The following is a 15950-nucleotide window of genomic DNA, read 5'->3' as shown; positions in this document are numbered from 1 at the left end:
CCAGCACTGCTCCTGGGCCTGGAGGAGGGGCTTGTCCCTGAGGCCACCTCCCAAGTCAGCCCTTCCTTCCCATCACATCCAGCATTGCCCGGGGTCCCTCAACTCAGCAGGGGCTCCTGGGTAGCGGCTGGAGGCCGCCAAGTCCCGGAGGCATGGGCCTGTTCCGGTGGGAGGGAAGGAGGGTCCCACACGGTGAGGGACCTTGAGCGTCAGCTGAGGGCTGCGATGAGCTGCCTGGGGAGCTGGGTGTAAACGTGTACCCAGGTAAAGCACTTACGCATCTTGAAAGTGAAACAAGTTTGTTTACTTTGGAAGTACAGAAACCTTACAAAACCACTCAAATGTTCCAGGAAGGAACAATGCAAGGAGCTGGTGTGTCTCATGGCGACTCTTGCTTCGTTTTCCAGAGGTGATGCTTGTGGACACGTCCTCACGACTTTCCAGAAACGTTCTGTGTGTGTACAAACACTCACACATATCCCACGTGTGTATCCTTCCCATTTCTCCTTTTAAAATATTTTTATTTATTAATTTTTCAAGCAGGCTCCATGCCCAGCAGGCTCCAGAGCCCAATGCCGGGCTGGAACTCACGACCCTGAGATCACGACCTGAGCTGAGATCAAGAGTCAGACGCTCAACGGACTGAGCCCCCCAGACACCCCCGTATCCTCTCCATTTTCATACAGTCCTGTGATCTGGCTTGCAGACCGGCACTCGGCTCCTTCGTTTTCCCCTTTCTCCTTCTCTGTAGGATGTCCTATCCCCTCCATTTCCTCGGATCACAACTTCTGCCGCATCATACGATATGTGGGGTTTCATTTTCTTTCTTTGGTTTCCTGGAATTCGTGGTTTCAGTTATGATTTCGTATCGAACTGAAAACACAGGTCAGCAGATGTTCTGAGCTGCCGAGCAGGAAGCCCGCCCTGGGGCTCGATCCCCGGGCCCTGGGATCACATCCTGAGCGGAAGGCAGACGCTTCACCGACTGAGCCACCCAGGCGCCCCGATACCTCACTTTTATCAATGGCTGCCTCACCCCTCAGCACCCCTGGGCTGCTCTCTGTCCCCTTCTTCTTCTTACCCAAGATTGTTGCTTCGTTCTTCGTCGTCTTGCTCTCGTTCATGTAACGTAATCTAATGTACCTGCTTTAGAAAATCCTGAAGTTATAAAATATAAGACTGATTGTAAATTCTTGACTCGCATACTGTTTCTGCTTCTGGTGGAATCCACAACTCGGCGTGTTGTTTTTCTTCTGAAATCTCTTTTCTCAAACATCTGTTTATTTTTGTTCTGAGCCCCCATGAGATTTTTTCGTTTTTATAGTTTCATTTTAGAAAGACTCACATTTTTTTAAAAGATTTTTATTTATTTGAGAGAGAGAGAGAGCACAACAGGGGGAGAGGGAGAGGGAGAGGGAGAAGCAGGCTCCCTGCTGAGCAGGGAGCCCCATGTGGGACTTGATCCCAGGACCCTGAGATATGACCCAAGCCGAAGGCAGATGCTTAACCCACTGAGCCACCCAGGGACCCTGGAAATATCCTGTTTTTAATATGGATCCTTCCAGCCAAGGCCAAGCTACACTTTTCTGTTTATCTGAATCCTCTTTTATTTTCTTCAGATTATGACATAATTTGTATAACCAGTTCACATTTCTTACTAAATTTGGGGGCGTTTTTGTTGCTGCTTTAGGGAATGCGTGTGCGCTGCAGGACGAGCAGATGCGTGCGATCCGAGGGAAGGGTGAGCGCAGGTGTTTGGGGCCCCATCAGCGGGAGTGCGAGTCCGGCCCAGCCCTGAGCCAGCCCAGCCTTCCCCTGTGCCCCCAGACCCCGAGGGAGCCCTCCGTGAGCCCTGCCAGGGTGTAGGTGGTGCAGAGCGGGGCGATCAGACCTGCACCTTGGGACCCTCACCCTGCAAGGCACGGCCCTCTGACAGCACAGCATCTCTTTTGATGTCCTCAGTATTTGTTGGTGTCTTTAACTGCTCTGTTCCAACACCATGGACCCTCCCTCTAATCGGCTGTTTACTTGGCTTACTTTTGTGGAGGGCTGAGCAGGGGCAGTCCAGGGACACTTGCCCTAACCCACACCCAACCCCAGGAAGTCCGGCAGGACCAGCATGTGGGATTAGATAATGCGGGGATTTCCAAACACATGCTGATCAGAGCCTTTCAGAGTCTCTGCCAGCCCTGAGTCCCCAGACCCGCTCAAGGAACCCCCACATCTGCACCCCATCCTCCCCCTTCAGCTGCTGGCCTCCGATTCCTAGAATTACCCCAGAATTAGGATACTTCCCTGGGGAGACTCTAACCCCAAAGTAACCAGAAGGCAGGGCAGGGCCAGTGTCCCCGAGGTCCTCGGGCCAGGATGAGGGACAGAGGCTCCTTTGGACCCAAAGCCCTTCTCGGGAGCCCCCCTCCCCCACGAGCCCCGTGGGAAGACAAGGGAGGTTGTGAGAAGCATCTCTGGATGAGCGGTTCTGACAAAGGGAAACTCCTTAGTTGGGGACCACAGACACAGACCTTCTCCAGGGTCTCCTTGAGGGGGGGTCCACGGGGAGGGCCCCAGGGCATGCCGCTGGAGGGGGAGGGGGCTGGAGACTTCACCAGAGACCCACCGGCCATGACTTGGAGAGGCACCTCTTGCACCACCCACGTCTGGGGAGAAACAGGGTCCCGACATCGGCTGCAAGAACGATGCACGAGTATCTGGTGTGGAAGCCAGGGTGTGTCCAGCGGTGGTGCTGGGGTCGGCAGCCCCAGGGGCCAGACCCAGACCGTGCAGACAGCATTGGCCCGATTTCAGGCCATTTCATTTCACTCATTCATTCATTCATTCATTCGTGAGAGAGGAAGAGAGCAGGAGTGGGAGGAGGGGCAGAGGCAGAGGGAGGAGGAGACAGAGACTCTCGGGCAGACCCCTCACTGAGCGTGGAGCCCAACGTGGGACTTGATCCCACGACCCCAAGATCATGACCTGAGTCTAAATCAAGAGCAGGCACTCCACGGACAGGGCCACCCTGGCGCCCCGCCCCAATTTCATTTTGAAAACACACACACACATAAAAATGCATAAATAAACAAACACACAAACATATATTTCCAGAAAAGCTAGAAAGATGTGAAATGCCGTCAGAAATTAACTGTGAGGCAGGGAACTACGGGTTTTTGCAGTTTCTTGTACTTTTTCATTGTCCTCCAAAATGTCTGCGATGGACATGTACTCCAGGCAACAGGGAGAACCATGTTCTTTAAGAATAAATGGTACTTTTTGTTACATCAGAAAGAGAGGCGCATTGACTGGGGAGAGGGGAGTTGAGGGCACCCTCGGGCTGACCAGGCCTCTCCCCGGGCCCGGGGTGGTGTGGGGGGCAGGACAGGCTGAGATGGCCCTGGGCTCTGAGTGCAAACATGGGGATCCTTGAAGGCCGCCCTTCTGACCTCCAGCCTTTCTCAGGGGAGGGTCGTGGGGCCCTGGCATGCAGCCCTGGCTCTCCTGGCTGAAGGGTCACCTCAAGGCCGTCCGGAGGGGTGGGGGCTCCAAGGCATTCCTGGACTCGCCCAGCCCAGCTGAGGGCTGCTACCTGGGTGGGCGTAGCTCCCTCCCCTCGGGGGCTCAGGGAGCCTTGAGTGGGAGTTGGACTCCACGGAGGTGGCCAGGGGGACAATTTGGGAAAAGGACTTGGCCACCTTGGCCTGAGTGGATAAACCCTCAGTTCTAGGACATTTCAGGAACAAAGAGACACCTCTTGGCCATCCCTTGTCTATCAGTCCCACAGGTGGTTTATTTTGCATTTGACCCCTGACCTCCCCTCCTGGCTCGACTAAACAGGCCTGGGGCCACTGGGCTTGAGGCTGACGGGGTGGCTGTCGGGAACAGGGAGTGCTCCCCGAGGCCAGATGGTCAGAAGGGGCCCTGGCGGGAGGGCTCTGAGCAGAAGGCCTGAGGCAGGTGGTCAGAGAGCCCTGGGAAAGCACAGGCAGTCCTTGGCCCCAGGGGCAGGTTTGGGCACCCCGGCCGCCCTGGGTGGTCTCCACATCCTGGAGCCTGAGCCTGGACGTGCCGACAGGCCGCTGGGGGCAGAGCTGAGAGAGCAGCTGGGCCGGCTTGTTGCTTGGTCTCGGAGAAACCTGAGGGAGACCATCACGCTGGCCTGGGGACCACCGGGGGCGTGGGGTGCAGCGCAGAGGGTGGTGAAGCCTGGGGGTGCACGGTCCAGGTGGGCAGCTGCCAGCCGGCACGGTTCCTTCAGCAAGGGGCCAGCAACCAAGGGTGTTCTGTTCCGACCACCGTCCTGCTCTTCCAGAGGGACGCACGCCTGCTCTGTCCACGGCGGGTGCTCAGGGAATGCAGCCACCGGGCTACCAGGCGATCGGGTTTCCAACCCTTTTCCCGTGTGTGGGGGGCATCTGTGCAGGGCGACCTCCCACAGCCCCTTCTCCCTCTGGGGGTGGGCGGCCCGTGCAAAGGAGGTGAGGGACTGCGGGAAATTTCTTGACCCACAGACGGCATTTTCCTTTCTGACTAATGAGCTCCCGAACAGGCCAGAGTAAATTACAGTAACTTAGGACAGTAAATTAATACGTAGCAGGGATAGTTTTGTTTGCGATCGCCAATAAAATAACCAATAAGATAGTAATCAGGAGCAGCTCCGCCCGTCAGCCCCAAATTAGCGGTTCTTTTCTCTTCTGTTCTTCATCTAAACCACGTGTCGTTGTCGTAAACACCCCTTCCTTGTGCGCAGGACGTTCTGGTCACCCCGGAGGCCGCACTCCCTGAGCTGCAATCCCGAGAGCCCGTGCTCTTTTTCATTTTCGTTTCCATTTCTCTGTCAGCAGAGGCAAGTGTGTTCTCTGGAGAATTCTGACTCAGGTCTGCTTCATCAGACACACAAAGTCGTCACAGAATCTGGCGTGTCTCCTCTGTCGGGGCATCTGGGGACCTGACGGTCGGGGTGCGAGCCGTGGCCCTGCACCCCGGGCTTCCTTTGGCATCTCCGGGACCCCCTCCGAACGGTGTCCGGCTCTCAGCCCTTCAGACGCTGTGACAGTGACGCCCGCACTTCTGTGAGCATTTGCCCCTGCATTTTAAAGGAATCTGGTATTTTCAACCTTTATGTGTGTCTTAGTTTAAATGGGCTTCTTTTTTTTTTTTTTTTAAGATTTTATTTATTTATTCGACAGAGATAGAGACAGCCAGAGAGAGAGGGAACACAAGCAGGGGGAGTGGGAGAGGAAGAAGCAGGCTCATAGCGGAGGAGCCTGATGTGGGGCTCGATCCCATAACGCCGGGATCACGCCCTGAGCCGGAGGCAGACGTTTAACCGCTGTGCCACCCAGGGGCCCCTAAATGTGCTTCTTGGAGATGGTGCATAGCAGATTTTTCTTTGTGTGATTTATTGTTTTAGCCAGAGAAGACATCCTCCGTATAATTATAAGGAAATCGATCTCATTACATGGTTACCTGGATTTTATACATTGCTGTTTCTACACCTCTAGCACATACCCTTCTAACAAAGTCCAATCGATGATATTTAGAAGGTATTTGAGTGTGTTCACCACGTGACGGCTTTGAGCCTACCAGCTCGGAGTCTGGTCCGAGGCCACGCGGGGCCCCCGCCGGCGATGCTTGGCCGTGCCCGTGACACCGAACCCCAGGATCTAGAACATGTGCCTTTCTGGAGGCGTGCAGGCTGACCCAGAATTTATATCTCTACTTTATATTAAGATAGAACCTTAATGTGCGTCTCCTTCCTTCCCTTTCCCTGCGGAGTGTCTGCCACTTAGCTCCTGTTTTGCCGCTGGATTTTCTGAGCGCTTTGCAAGCCGTAGGGGTCCCGCACCTAGCTGGTTCACCTGACGGGGCGTTTGACAAGATTCAAAGGCTAGAGGGATGGGTGGACCTTTGCTCCTGAGGGAGACGCCTGGCCAGGGGCGAGGAGTCACCTCGGATGAGGGAATCTCCACTCTTGCTCACTCCTGGCTGGCATGTGGGGTGGGGGGGTGAGGGTCCTGGGTGGGGGGTTGTCCCTTCTGGAAGCCAAGCTGGAGACGGGCGGAGCTTGGACAGAGCGGCCGGCCCACAGGTAGCCCAGCCTTCTGCCCCACACACCCTGAGACGCCTCTGGGAGGTGGACGAGATAGTCAGGGGGCAATGGGGTAGTGGTGGGAGGGAGGTCAGTGCTCCTGTCCTTTCCCAGGCCAGGCCTTCCCTTGCAGGTTCCAAGGGAGTGAAACCTCGGCAATGGTGCCCAGAGGACAGAGTCAGCCCAGCCATCTGCTTCCTGCTGTCCCTTCTGGACTGTGGGCCCATCACGAAGCCCCCAATGGCACCCAGATTTCTGGGAGCTCAGGGTTGGTCCAATGGCTGGCTGGCTGTCCGTCAGGACGTCTGTGACCCTCAATCCTTAAATCAGAAAGAGCTGGAAACATCCTTGCTTGCTGGGTGTGAGGCCAAGGGCTGAGACAGGGACCAGGTGGTCAGGGGAGGCCCCTGCCCATCAAGGCAGGCCCTCAGGAGCTCATTTTGCACATGGCCCCTTGTTGGCAGGTCTGAGTCTCAGGCTTGGGAGTGTTGGGCCTGGGGGCCAGCTTGCACTGAGCAGAGCCACATTGCAAGAGGATGAAGGCACTGGTGGGCCTCTGCTGGCTGCTGCCATGCTCTGCCCTGGAAGACGTGTGCACATGGAGGCCCGCATAAGCAGCAAGTGGCAGGATCGTGGTGGCAGCGGGTGGGCTCCCTGTGATGGCTGTGGCGGGCTCTGTGTTCATTCTACAGCCAAACCAGCAGGGGACGAGGGCTCTGCTCAGAGAGGGGGAGCCGGGGTTGGGGACTCTGCTCAAAGAAGAGGGGCTGGGGACGGGGGCTCTGATCAGAGAAGAGGGGCTGGGGACGGGGGCTCTGATCAGAGAAGGGGAGCCGGGGACGGGGGCTCTGATCAGAGAAGGGGAGCTGGGGACGGGGGCTCTGCTCAGAGAAGGGGAACTATAGTCACAGCCTCTACGGGGGGACCTTGCTCCACATGGTTACTGGGACTCTGATGGAATCAGGGAGGCCGACTGAGACCCCTCCATCGGGCGACAGCACCATGTCCGCTGTGGCCCCCGCAGCTGCTGTGGGGAACCCCCACTTGGGCTCACCCTGCCTCGGCTGCAAGGCCCCATCACTTCTGCCAGGGCCCTGTCACCTGTCTGTAGGGCCGGCTAGGGCTCTGCCTGGGAACACCCCATCTCCTGCAGCAGGCGTACATGGGTGCTTTGTGCTCCTAAGAGGGACCAACGGAACCTTGTCTGTCTATTCCTTCCCTTGTGTAATCTTTGCCTGAACGACTTTGGGGACGGGCCTCACCTCAGACTCTCAACGGCCTGCCTGTTCGGTGACGGTCACCACTGCCAGTGGCCAGGTGAGGATGGGAGAACCGGCGAAGCTCCCACGTTGGCCACGGAGCGGGGCAGCTGTGGAGAAGACCCTCACACAGAGGACAGACCCTCGCTGCTGCCCCCAACCAACAGGAGGAAGGAGGACATTCTCACATAGGAATTTCCTCTCCCACTTTTAAAGGGAAGGAGGAGCGTTGCCCATCCCCCCCAGCAGCCACGCACTGACCGCTGCCCGCAGCCAGCCCTTCATCTCCTCCAGCAAACGAGCCTTCCCAGTTTCCTCCTACACCCTCATCAAGCGGACCTTCCCCTTCTCTTCCGACTTGCCTAAGCCCGTTATTATGCCCGGCCCCAAGTGCACTTCCTCTAATGTCCCTGCGGAAACCTGTTTTGCTGGTAAAATAACTGGCTATTTTATTTTTAGGGTTGACAAAACCCCCTCGGGAAAGGACCTCTTTGCTTTCCCCCAGGACCCCTGCCTTCTCCTGGCCGCCCTGCTTCACACAAGGCCCAGGCTCGCCCAGCCCTCCTGACTGTCCCCCCAGGATGGGGGGACCCAGCCCATCTTACGGGGACTCTGGGGCCTCAGGGGCCCTGGGCCACTTGCTTACGTTACTTTAGGGAGCCCAGAGGAGACTTGTATTCATTCCGGATTGGGGTTTGGACCGGTGATTAAGCCGTCTACACAAGGCAGGGAGTGACAAGGAATGCGGCCACGTTCTTCCGCCATGTTCTTCAGGGTCCTTTCAGACCTTCTTTATGCAAAGAAAATCAAAGAAAAATGTGTTCTGGTCCACTCCCCCCACCATTGTTGACAAAGGCAGCCCGTGAACCCGCGTGGAGAGCTGAGCTCGCGCCCGCTCTCCTGGAGAGGCCCGGCAAAGGTGGGGCGCACCCGCTCTCGTGGGCTGAGCGGGCCTTGGGCCTATTTCCCGCCTTGGTCACCACAAGTTAGCATGCTAGACATGCTGGTTCCTTGTTTTCCAGGTCACGAGTGCGGCTTCCGGACAAAAGCCCAAGTGGCGCAATTGACCGCCTCGTCCAAGGGGTGCACCGTGCTGGTGACAGGCTCGTCCTTGACGTTGCTCCCGGCGGCCAGGGGAGTGCCCTCTGCGCCCCGGGAACGTGCTGCCGGTCTCCCTCCCTCGGCTCCAGGTCTGTTCCTTACCTACCTGGTTCCCGTGAGCTGCCAGCTCTCCCCTCCCCAGGCTCTGGCCACATGGGGCTCTCGTGGGCTCTGTTACACGCAGGGTCGTGTGCACCAGGGACAGGCAAAGTTCTGAGCCTCTGCGTGTCAGCCTGCAGCTGTTTGTCCCCATGAAGCCTCCTTGGCGTGAAGTCAAACAGCCACGTGGGCCATGTCCTGGAGCCACGGCCCACCCACATCCGTCAGTCTACTGGGTGCAGCTTTGCTAGGCAGAGCCATCCAGCTGGGCCGCAGCGTGCGTGGCCTCTGCGTGGACACCACTGGGCGACTGCATTTCCCAGCCCTCTTTGTGAAGGCGGGACCCAAAAACACCCATTGTCCCGAAATTAATAGAATTCAAGGTCATTCTTAAGAGAGCTTTTTATAAGATTAGAAAAATTGGTTCTAAAAATTCATATGAAAGAGCAAAGGGTCTGGAGCAGCCAAGATGTTTGAAGGACAAAAAAGTGGGCTTGATCCTTGGGGGCCCATAGAACTTCCTGCTGCACGTCCCCAGGCCCATTTGAGGGGGTGAGGCAGGGCCCCCTCCGGGCAAAGTTGGTCAGGTGAGAGGGGCCAGAAGACTGGAAGCTGCGAGGAACCCTCAGACCAGAGCGGGGGTGTGTGACATCTTCTGGGTGAAGCTCTCTGACCTTTGGGCATCTCGGTTGTGTGGGTGTGAGCAGGTGTGCGCCTGTGAGTATGGGGAGGCGTGTGCGAGCGTGGCCGTCCCTGGGGTGGGATGCCCATCCACCAGCGGGAAGGGGCTCTGAATGAGACGTGAAAGGGCAGAATATCCCAAAGGCACAAGCCTGCTGACCGAGGACAGCTCTGACCTCAGAAGACGGTGGGAAGGGTGGGCGGGGGGCGGCACAGACCCCCTGGGGTGGGCTGGGGCAGCTGGCTCCTCAGACCCTGGTCCAGAGCTGCTGCTGGCACGGAGGGGAAGCCGAGCTGATGGCCGGCACGGCCGCGAGGAGGCACGCGCCCTGGACGACACAGCGTCCCCCCAGCACCACGTGCTCAGTGCCCCCTCCCCGTGCACACCCGTGCACACAGCTGCACACCTGTGACACGCACGTGCCCATTCACAGACGTGGGTTCACATGTGCTCACCAGTGGACACCCACACACTCACACACTGGAACCACGGGGCAATCACTGCTTTCCTGACGCCAAACTAGAAATAAACTCTGTGACAGGTTTAGTATACAAACTGTCAGAATAACTTATTTTTAAAATGAGCCCCTGCTGAGGGGACGCAGCGGTGCCCTGCTCATGCTGGTGGGAGACGTGCGAGCTAGACAGCCCGGCGAGAGCGAACCCACCTCCCACCTGCCCACACCTTGCACACCTGGCAGCCACAGAAATGCCAGAGATTTCTATTTCGGGCGGTACGACCGGCTCTGCAGGCCGCCACGGATGCCTGGAGACGGAGGGGGAGAGGGGCCCCAGCTTCAAGGGCTCGCTGGCGACCAGAGCTCCTCGGTCACCACCCAGACACATGCAGCGTCACAGCACGAGCGTGTGGTTCCCGAAGGATGCTTATATCATTTTTCTTTCATGAGAGCTGACTTCCTGATCTCGTGTTTCCTCGTAGCGGGAAGTGGCATCCGGGTTTCTATTTTACTTCTGGGGCCCACGGATTGGAAGGATGGAAGATACGAGAGCCTGAGGCCTGAGGCCTCCTGCCAGGGACCTGGAGCTGGAGGGTCCGGCCCCCACCTACCGGCCAGTCAGGGTGAGGTCCCCTTGGTCTCCTCCACAAACGGCTCATGAGATCCCTGGGGCCGGCCTGCGCTGCCCTGGCCACCCCCTTGTTGCTTGGTCGCGCTCTCCACCCCACCTCGCCTGAACCCGCATCTGGACCTTCCTAAAGCTCACTGTCGGTTAGCAAACCAACACTTTTATTCTTCAAAAAATATAGACCACATCGGTCAACTGACAGTACAAGTGAAATAAATGGAAATTTTCTTCCTTATACCCAGAAACCCAGCCTTGAGGTGGAGGGAAGTAGCTGATAGTAAAACGGTGGGCACCAAGCAACCCGTCCCCTTGAACTGTGACGGTGTCTCCTCGGTGCGTCATCGGCAGAGCGCCTGGGAGACGCGAAGCACCCACGCGGCACCAGAAACGGAAGGTTCTGGAACAACCGCCTGCAGCATCAATGGAGACGCGGCATGTCGCACTCACCACGATCCCACTCAGCGAAGAGAGCAGGCTGGGAAATAGCATCCGCCATTCTGAAGTGTGCGTGTGCAAGCCGACGTGGACGGCGCCGTGGTCACCTGCACCAGGTCCTGATCCGTGGACCCGCTCCCCCCACACCCTTCCGTCTCTCAAACCAGACGCCCGACTGCTTGGCCTTGGCTGGTGTGTTCTGCCGGTGCTCGCGGCCTCTCTGACCCCCGATTCCCCCTCGGCGCCCACCCCCCGCGTGCTCTTCTCCCGGCTCCAGCGGAGCCTCGGACCCCCGAGGGAATGTGTGCTGAGCAAAGGCCGGGAGGCGGAACCGCGGGCACGCCAGTGGGGGTGTAAGACGGAGCAGCCCTGCGGCCGGCCGTGCGGCGGTTCCTGGGAAGGTTAGACACAGAAGCACCGCGTGTCCGATCCAGCCGTCCCACCCCGGATTCACCCAAACAAAAATCCGTACAAGAACGTTCACAGCAGCATCGTTCATCATTCCACCGAAAGGTCAATCAGTGTCTACCAGCCAACAAGCGGATACACGTGGTCATCCGTACGATGGACTGTCCTTCAGCCCCAGACAGGAGTGAAGCGCCAACACCGGCTTCCGCGTGGATGCGGCGCGTGACCTCGTGCTGAGTGAGCGCAGGCCACGAAGGCTGTACAGGTGGGTTCCATTTACACTAAATACCAGAACAGGCAAATCCACGGAGGAAGAAAGGAGACTCGTGGCTGAGGGGGCTGGGAGAGGGGAGGGCGTGACACTGATGCCGCAGGGTTTCCTTTGGGGGATGAAAGGCCCAGGATCAGACAGAGGTGAGGCTGACGCAGTGCTGTGAACGCATTAAATGCCACAGGACTGTGTCCCTAAAGAAAGTCCATCGGGCTGACGGGCAGCTGCCCTTGACTTTGACCTTCAGCACGGTCTGCTCTCCCATCCTCTGTGCCAGCTCCGAGGGGTGCTAGGGGTGATCCCTCTGCCCCTGTGCCCAGCTCTGGCTGGGGTCACACACGTGCCCTCCAGTGTCCATGGGATCCTGACCTCGGTCCTCCAGGCCCACCGGGGAGAGGCCAGGTGACTCGGAACAGTTCCCTGCAACTGTGACGTGGAGGCTTCACCGTCCTCGCCCCAGGGCCACCGGGGGTAAGGCAGAGGCCTCAGAGAGGCTGATGTCCAAGCAGCGTTTATTACGGACAGGTTTTAGCTACAACGACAGTATGGACTGGCCCAGTCACCGCTCACCCGCTTTCAGCCCCCAGCCTCTTCCATGTCCTCCCTGCAGCCGTGAGGAAGCAAGGTCTGGGGCCCGGGACGGGAAATGGCTGGTTTCACTTAGCGAGTGAGCTCATGACCTCCTTCGCCCGCAGGCCCCCCGCGTGTGGGAGACCGAGTTGCCTGATTGATATGCACGACACTAACAGCATTTCTCTCACAAGTCTTCCTGATGACGAAACCGTTAGAACCCGGCTGACGTTTCCTAGAACGTCTGTCCTGCTCCGCATGCCACGGCGCAAAGGCCTCCAGACCTCTCAGTCCGTTACCGCCTGGGTGTGGCTCTCCCAAACGTCCTCACAGTCACACTTCGAGAGTCGGGCTTTCCACACGGGAGCGCAGGGCGTGGCTTTAAGCAAGGGCCCCGACGGGGTGTCCGCCACGTGGCGTGGCCCCTCCTGCACGAGCAGGCCCCACCCTGGCCGCACGGACAGCACGTCACTTTCCCATGCTACCCAGCATTTTCGAAAGCCTTGGACATTAAGGAGTTGGTGTTTTAAGCTGTGCCAGCATGACCTTGGGGTCAAATCCTTTCATGGCGACAGGAGCACTTCCCAGGGCCTCTCTCTAGTGGGCCCGACGGAGCGCGGTTTTCAGGACGAGATGCCAGAGCTCCAGACAGTCCACGTCAGGCCGGAACTGCCTGCACGGAAGTTCTGCAGACAAGGGTGACCTTTGGCAGGGGACGCAGGGCCCTGTGCTTGACCAGTCCTCAGGGGATTTCACTGGGGTTGGGGCCCAGCAAGGGGGCACACACAGCTCTCAGGGCCCTGGGCCCGGCAGCTTGGCTGTTAGAGGCCCGAGACACTTGACAGGGGCACTGGTCTCACCCTGTCTTGGGGACGAACACGCCTTTGTATGTGCTCGGCTGTCTGCCCAGGCGCGTGCTGGACAGTGTGACCTTCCCTGGAGCTTTGTGAGAAAGACCGGCTTGGGGCGACTTGGAGTCCCAGACAGTGTCCCCTGTGCACAGGGCCACAGGGGGTGCTGTAGGAGTCCACGCGGCTCTTTACTGGACAAAATCCAGGTTGTCACAGGTGAAATGGAGCAAGGAAAGGTCGACTTTGTCAACATCCATGACGACAGCACAGGGGTTAGGCCCATGTCGGCCCTGGTGCCAGGCACCCTGGCCTGGGTTTTCTGTCTGCAAGGGAGGGTTGCACCAGTCTCCTCCTTGGCTGTTTTACAAGCTTCTCTGCGGCTCCGCCCAGCCTGGACTGTGGGCAGCATGAGAACCTTATGGCTGTTTGGTTGCGTTGGTAGTTCACGCTCATTTCAGAAGCCGTGGAAAACAGACGAGCAGAAAGGGTCAGTGTCCTGTGGCATCCGCCCCCAAAGGAGACTTTTGCCAGCATCTGGGTCTCAGCCCTCTAACTCTGTGGCTCTGTCTTTGGGGTCAGGCCTTCCCCACACATGGCCTGGCAGGGATGGGACCCAGACGCCAAGCCACCTGCTCCGAGGGGCCCTCAGGACGTGCACACACTCAGACACCGCACACCCACGCCACACACTGCCCACACTTGCAGGCGCTCACACGCTCAGAAGTGCACACTCACAGCGGGTCTCCAGGGCTGGAGCAGTGAAGCAGAGCAGCCAGAGTCTCTGCCAGAGAGGACCCTGGACCCCAAGAGCTGTCAGGACCCCACGTAAAATGTCCTGACTTCACAGGTCAGGAAAGGGAGGCCAGAGCAGACTGCAGAGCTGAGCGTTCCCAGGTCGTTTCCGAGGACTGGCTGCTGGTGGGAGACTGGACTGAGCGTGTGGCTGGCCCTCCTTTGCAGGAGGTGGACGGTTTGGGGAGGCCACCCAGCCCGAAATGACCACCAGGGGGCGCCATTGGCACAATCAGCCGCGTCCTGGGCCTGGAAATCTGTGCCCTCTGGGATCCCCAGGCCAAGTTTCCACTGTCTTATTGTCACTACCCAGACGTGTATGGGTTTGTGTCACACCCACCTCCGGCCTCCTCTGCGTGCGGGTCTCCGCTGGGCAAGAAGTGAACGTGTTGCTGCGTGTCCCCCTGGTGGCCCAGCAGAGCTCACCCTGCGACAGGACCCCAGGAGCCCACCCACCGGAGCTGGGTTCTGACCACTGGCGCAAAGAAGGGGATGCCGTGCTCCCTTTGTGTGCCCGGCGGTGTCCCCTGATGGCGCCCCCAGCAGGTCCAGCTGTAGGGTCCGTGGTGGCCGTGAGGGCAGTGGGATTGCCCGGAGGGCCACCCCCAAGGGTTTGGTGGCCTTCTCCCCAGCAGCAGGGAGGCTCGCGGCCTGCTCACGGGGTCCTCACCAGAAGCTGCTGAGTGGCTGTGGCCCTGGCCCTGGTCTGCTTGCTCTTACTTCAACATCAGCAAGTAAACTGAAGTAAAGCTGTCTTTAACCAGAAAGAACGTTATTCGTTGAGCACGGAAGACAGACGGTGATAAGCCGGTTTCCTGGAGGCCCGTTGGCCAGCCGCTAGGGTAGGCCAGTGTAACGCCACTCCAGAATTTTTAAAAAGTTTTTATTTATTCATTTATTTAAGTAATCCCTACACCCAACGTGGGGCTTGAACTCATGACCCCGAGATCAAGAGTCACATGCTCTTCTGACTGAGCCAGCCGGGTGCCCCTGATTCACCCCGAATCATAATCCTTGGTATTTTCCCTCCTTAGCTTCATCCAATATGTGTTTTTAAGGAGATGCCACTTTCACTGGATGATGGGAGAGAAGAAGATGGACCAGAAGGGTCTTTTATGTTGGGAGCATTTAAGCAAAGGGGTCCGTGGCTAACGTCCCCACACCCATTCCGGGAGGGGGGGCAGAGGAGGAGGCTTGTCCAGATCAGCACTGCTCAGACCTTTAGAATGGGGACCCTCCCTCGAATCCATGCAGCCCGGCAGCATGAGCCCTGACTCCCCGGCTACGGTGGCCTGGCAGGGAGGGCCGGGCAGTCTGTGACCTGAGGGGCCCCAGGGCAGCCCCACTGCCAGTCACGGCTTCCGCAGGCTGTGGTGAGGGACAAAGAGGCCTGGAAGTGCGAATCTACCCGCAGAATCTACCCAAGAGGGGAGAGCAGAGGGAATGTGAACCGGCTGTCTGGTGCTGCCCCTGTCCTCTGGAATCTTCCAGTGCGGGAGCCTGCCGCCCCAATCCCGAAGGCACCCAGACTTCCAGAGTCTCTGGAAAGAGCTGGCACAGGAAGCAGGCAGAGTGCTGTGGGCCCAGTGTGGCGGGGGACCCTCCCAACACCGCCAGGACACACTGGGCTTGGGAGAGGTAACAGCCGCGTCTTCCCCGGGGTGACAACCCTGAGGTTTGTGCCACCAGCAGGAGCAGGAAGCCGAGGCTGGCGACCAACGTCCAGGGACAGTGGACACAGGAGACAAGCCCCTTCCACCCCCACACTTGCCCTGCGCACCGGTCTTCCTCCTTCTCACACGAAGCTGCTCGGCCCTCCGCCCCCTGCCTGCCTCCTCCGCCTGGAGTATTCTGGGCGCCCCCGAGAGAAGGGGGCGCGCCCACAGCCACACCCCACACGCCGAGGCGGGCATTTCTCAGCAAGAACTCGGGAGGAAGGTGATCTGAAACCAGCACCCCTGCAGGCAGGAGGCGGCCTTCAGCCAGGACACGACAAAGGACATTTGCAGTCGTGCGGCCACGGTTGCTTACCGCCTGGAAGAGAAAAGCCCGTGTGGCCGCACTTGAGGGAAGCACACTGAGTCCGCCGCACAGAGGACTCTATGACACACGACGCTCTGCGAGCCCAGGAGGGCCGTGTGGCTGCGGGGCCAGAACTGGTCTCCCCCGGACCGACACGCGTGAGGGGCACCCTGCTGCCTGCGGACCCCGCCCTGGTCACTGACTGGGGAGCAGCGTTTCCGAAGGTCTGACCTCCCGGCTCAGGCCCGTCCCCAGCCGATGCCACCCCACCCACACCCTGCCCACGGCTG

The sequence above is a fragment of the Ursus maritimus genome, unplaced genomic scaffold (assembly GCF_017311325.1).
Source record: "Ursus maritimus isolate PB19 unplaced genomic scaffold, ASM1731132v1 scaffold_24, whole genome shotgun sequence".
In the NCBI taxonomy this organism is placed as follows: Eukaryota; Metazoa; Chordata; class Mammalia; order Carnivora; family Ursidae; genus Ursus; species Ursus maritimus.
This window is presented reverse-complemented; position numbering follows the sequence as displayed.